This window comes from Amblyomma mixtum, chromosome 6, assembly GCF_055824585.1.
Source record: "Amblyomma mixtum isolate Tamu chromosome 6, ASM5582458v1, whole genome shotgun sequence".
Lineage (NCBI taxonomy): Eukaryota > Metazoa > Arthropoda > Arachnida > Ixodida > Ixodidae > Amblyomma > Amblyomma mixtum.
The window spans coordinates 80,042,396-80,048,395 of NC_143017.1; positions in this window are offsets into that span (position 1 = coordinate 80,042,396).

Genomic DNA, 6,000 nt, shown 5'->3' on the forward strand with positions numbered 1-6,000 from the left:
TGGCTAATCACAATTTGAGCAACATTCTTAAACTAACATTTGAATTTCTGTTGCCAAGCTCACCTTCTCTTCATTCTCGGGAGTCTTAGCAGCGCACAGCTTTGCAGCTTCGATGTCGCCGCTGTCCAGCATCTTCTTCTTCTTCTTCACCTCTTTATAATGCATGTCGGCCCTCCGTTTCTTTCTCTCCTTTCTCGAACCTCCGCAAATGCTGCTCGTACCGCGCGACGCCTACAGATTTTTAGAGGGAAAGGCCTTACGGAGATAATTTTTTTAACGGTAGCGCAGTTTTTAACTTGTTTCCCTTCTCCTTGTCTTGTATTTTTCTGCACGCAGTTGAGCCAGTTGTTTTTCGACGGCGCTCCGCTGAATGCTGTCGAGCGTTTCTTTTTGCAAATCCCGTGTAAGCAAGTAAAGCCGCGCAAAAAAGTAGTGAAAATGAAAAAAAAAAATCAAAGTCACAAATACTGATAGTTTTTCACGCCTTCCTTTCTGCTCGTTATTGCTGCGGCAATCAAAAAATAAAGCACGAAATAGGGAAGAACTGGAGAGTACACTCAAGATCCGCCTTAAGGGCATGACGCAATACTGTTAATGGGTTACTGGCCATTTATGCAGAATTGATCATTCTCGAATTTGCGTTCACAGAACGCAAGGCGTCCCTATACCACTCTTGCCGCAGTGGTGCGGCGGTTAAGCGAAGCGCCACTTCTATGCGGTGGCCAACGTTACTGACCTAGTCTAGTAACGTTGGCGGTGGCAGCAGGTGCTGCCACCGGCGGGGCTCGTGCGACCCAGGTTGCTCTTCCCGAGTAACTTGTTTAATATCAATCATTAATCCAACTGTTACCTGCCACGATGGGCATTTTCATCCCCATCCTGAAGACAGGTTTTGAAGACGCCACGAAGGTCACATCCGAGAATTGATTTTTCGCTCACGCCGCCGCTGACGACGACGCGGGGCTTTCCGCTGAAAAAAAAAAGACATTTCAAACAACTGCCACATATCGGTAGCACTGTATTATGACGACGACTGAGAGGGGACGGGGCGCGACGAACGAGGTTAACTTAGCGCGTTCGCTGTGTGATATTTTCTGGACAGAAAGGAAGAACAACTTAATGAGGCCAACAAAGACAACTTAGTTTTTTTTTTTTGGAAGTTGGGTGCAACATCTCATGAATTAGGATCAGCATTTCCCACCCAGCAGGCCGCGGACGTCCTCTGACAGGATGGCAGAAGGCGGGATTCGATTGCCGGTGATGGAGCGAGCCAGCTTTGCCAGCATTCGTGGCGTGATTGTACTTGTGTGTATTTTAGGGTGTATTGTTTGGTTGCTTGGATGTGGAGTCGCTCCCAAAGGGCGTGCACTTGATCTTGGGATGTGCATGTAAGTGCGCAAGTTGGCCTTCCGGCTAGACCACAATTGCAGTTTGAAAACCTGTCCATCTGGCGATCATATGGAAACGCTGATCATATGGAAACGCTGATCACATTCGGGTTGCAGCAGTGGCGGCGGCAAGACAACAGGGCGTATCCTGAACATTACTTCGATCGTTTCAGAGCCGCTTCACCGTGGAAACTTGTTACCCGCGAAAGCCGACACCAGGACGAACAACGTAAAGCCTGCTGCTGACCTGGCTGGCTATCCTGTTTGTCACGTGGCCCGGTTATCATCAAGGCAGCTACAAAAGGACCACCACCGATCATCGCCGTCACATTCGGGTTGCAGCAGTGGCGGCGGCAAGACAACAGGGCGTATCCTAAACATTACTTCGATCGTTTCAGAGCCGCTTCACCATAGAGTAACATAAAAGTAAAGAGCGGACACTCGGGCCCTTTCGCGGCCGAGTTCGGCGCCTCCCCGTTTCCGCCAGATGGCACTGAACGTGCAAATAAAAAAAAAGAAAAAGAGTATGGTCTTGGCATGTCTTGGCTTCCTTCTGCGGAGTGACTGATGCGCTCATTGTCACCCTGACAGAATGCACGTAGTAGGTTCACTGCCGCTTGCCAAGCGCACGCGATGCGTGGCATAACGCCTTTGCGGCTTGTGGGTGACGTGTCCGCCGCGGCGTCCAGGCAAGCGATCAAAGCCAAACGCTTTTGACGAGCTTTGCACGTCGAAACCTGGATAATCGTTGCGTGCTCCGTAATCGTCACGCTGGTGGCCGGCTGCTCAGCTGGGCAATGTGACACCGCCTCCTCCGCGAGAGTGGAGAACGCACAAGACGCAATGAAAGTAGAGCCTCCAAGATTCCTTTTGACCTATCATCTCTGAGGCCAGTGCGTTTCCCCGGGTCCGCTAGGTGCGCTGTGCACAAAAGTCGGCCGCTGGGGCCTACGGGAGTGTCCGCTCTTTACTTCTATATTACTCTATGGCTTCACCGTGGAAACTTGTTACCCGCGAAAGCCGACACCAGGACGACCAACGTACAGCCTGCTGCTGACCTGGCTATCCTGTTTGTCACGTGGCCCGGTTATCATCAAGGCAGCTACAAAAGGACCACCACCGATCATCGCCGTCACATTCGGGTTGCAGCAGTGGCGGCGGCAAGACAACAGGGCGTATGCTAAACATTACTTCGATCGTTTCAGAGCCGCTTCACCGTGGAAACTTGTTACCCGCGAAAGTCGACACCAGGACGACCAACGTAAAGCCTGCTGCTGACCTGGCTATCCTGTTTGTCACGTGGCCCGGTTATCATCAAGGCAGCTACAAAAGGACCACCACCGATCATCGCCGTCACATTCGGGTTGCAGCAGTGGCGGCGGCAAGACAACAGGGCGTATCCTAAACATTACTTCGATCGTTACAGGTTGGTTACAGCACCTTTTCGTTACGCACGCTTCTGTCCCTTATTGTCACCGCCACTGCTATGCTCCCACTTGTAGCTTAAATGCTGTAATTCCGTTCTGCTAGTGCATTGTATTAGTACTGTTTTGTGATGTCTTCAGATGACGAGATTGCCTGCGCATCATGCAGCCTCCAGATTGTTGATGAATTTATGACATGCGCAGAGTGTTGTGAAAAATTTGACTTGGGAAAGTGCTGTGGTGTAAGTGCAAAATCTTTTAAGCAGATGAAGAAAGTGAGGCAGAAAGCCCTAAAATGTGCAAGCTGCAAAGACTCTGCGACAAGTAGTGATTTATCCAATCAGCCCAGTGATCTGACAGACCAGTTAACCCAGATAAACAGAAAGCTGTCACAAACACAGGTGATGGAGTCTAAGTTCCACAAACTGCTCAGCTTACAGGACACTGTAAAGAGTATTGAGACATCGGTTCAGCATCTGTCTGATGCATACGAAAATCTGAATGCCAAGCTCGAAAAGCAGGATAAAGACATCAACGACTTGCGCCAACGGGTGGAAACACTTGAGCAGTCATCGGATACAGCAGAAATTCGCGCAATGAAACAAGAAATGAATGATTTAGAGCAGCGTATGCGTCAACACAACATTGAAATCCATGGACTGAAACCTTCCGACAACGAAAACCTGATGGATGAACTTAATAAGATTGCTACCAAACTCGACCTGCCACAGCTATCCGACGATGACATTGAGGCACTGCATCGCTTGCCACATAAAGAAGGGAAAATTCCGGCAGTCCTGGTCAGGTTTGCAACAAAAAACATGAGATCCAAATGGTTCGGAAAACGGAAAGACGTGAAAGACGCAGTATCGGGAATTTGGTTTCTAGAGAACCTTACCGCGACAAACCGGCGACTGCACTGGCTGACGAAAAACAAGGCGAAAGAACAGAGCTATCAGTTTGTTTGGGTGACCGAGGGCAAGATATTCGCGCGGAAGCAAACCGGCACACGCGCCTTAAGGATCTCAGCCGAAGATGACCTTGACAAGATAGCATAATCTTTTGATAGGACTTTTTTGTTGTTTATTTTTTAATGATAAGATGGCTTATCATACTACCACTTCATTCAATAATTTAATGCGCACAGACAACCACTTCAAAGCGCAATGTCTTTCGTTATTTCATTTAAATGCCAGGAGCTTAAGAATCAAACAAAATAATGTTGAGGCATATCTATCTGTGCTGCAGTACCCATTTGATCTTATGGCCTTTTCCGAAACATGGTTTGTTGACGATTCTGATGCCATCTGCTTTCAGAGTTATAGGCACATCTCTGTATATCGTGAAAACAAACGAGGTGGGGGCGTTTCCATATATGTGCGAAACCAACACCGTTTTGGTGTACTCTCAAACTACACGTATATCTGTGAAGACTTTGAATCGGTAGCAATCACGGTGTACAATGTTGTTGTCATTGCCATTTACCGACCACCCCAAGGCACTCCTCAAGCGTTGTTTAATTTTTTAGACTCTCTTTTTGAATTTGTAAATAATTCAGAAAGGCACGCGGTAATTGTGGGGGACTTTAATATTGACTTGCTTTCAAATTTACCAGCGAAGACCCAGTTATTAGAATGTATGCTAGCAAATGGTTGTGAGAATATAATTGATGCGCCTATAAGAGTCACCCTAAGTTCTAGTACACTAATTGATCTATGTTTTAGTACCTTTTCTACGAATGCCACTAGATCTGGTGTTTTAAGCTCTGGCATTAGTGACCACTTACCAATATTTGCGGCTTTTCCAATACGACAGAGTGTTGTACATGAAACTGTTCATATACGGTTCATAAACACGCAGAAGGTTGAAGCCTTTATGTCTGTGGTTGAGAAGGAGAAGTGGACAGATATATACGATATTATGAATCCTTCTAAAGCCTACGATGTATTTATTACTAGACTGAAAAAATGCTATAATGATGCATTTCCTTATAAACCTGTGATTAAGTACAAAAAGGCTCGAAAACAATGGGTGACTGGCGAGCTTTACAAGCGTGTTAAACACAAGGATAGATTATTTAACTTGTTTTTGCGTACACGTGATGCAGTACTACTACAGGAATTTAAACAAATCAGAAACAAACTGAGCAGTGACCTAAAGAAGGCGAGATCAGAATTCTATGCACGTAAATTTGAAGCTTGCAAAAATGAGTGCAGTAAAATATGGAAAACATATCGCGAACTAACCGCCAGCAACGCGACTGGCATACCAGCTGAATTGATTCTTAATGGAAAGGCTTATAAAGGTGCAGCGCTTGCGGATGCATTTAATGACCACTTCTTAGACGCGGGGGCATCGACTTCCACATTTCATGTTTCTTCACAACTCAGCTGTGAACGGTATATTAAGCAAACAATCAGCGACTCTTTATTCTTCCAACCCACGTCAGAGGATGAGATTATTTCTATTATTAATTCCTTAAACAACAGTTCGGCAGCTGGCGAAGATGAAATAAGAGTGATACCAATCAAAGCAGTTGCTGAATCTATAGCAGGACGTTTAACACACATCTGCAATCGTATGTTCGAGATCGGTTGTTTTCCAGAAAAATGAAAATCGCTTGGGTTGCTGTAATTCACAAAAGAGGACCATATAATGATCTAAGTAATTATAGGTATTTCGGTTCTTCCGCTTTTTTCGAAAGTCGCAGAACGTGTTATATATGTCCGTTTGACTAGCTTTCTTTCGTCACTGCATGTAATTACGAACTGTCAATATGGGTTCCAAAAAGTCAAGTCGACTGAATCCGCATTACCACGAGTTAAAAATACCATTCTTAGGAATATAGAGAGCAAGCTTTTTACTGTAGGAATTTTTTTAGACTTTCGAAAAGCATTTGATTCTATTAAACACAACATTTTATTACGAAAACTTGAGTTATATGGAATAAGAGGTATTGCACACCAACTAATGCGTAGTTATCCTCAGTCGAGACTGCAGTATACATCAGTGCACGGTGTTTCATCCGCAATGAGTGTTATAAAATATGGTGTTCCACAGGGATCTATACTAGGGCCTTTACTTTTCATTATTTACATTAATGATATAGTAAACATTCCTTTAACCAATGATATAATTTTATATGCCGATGATACTAACGTTTTCTTTCATGGTGAAAACCTTAAACA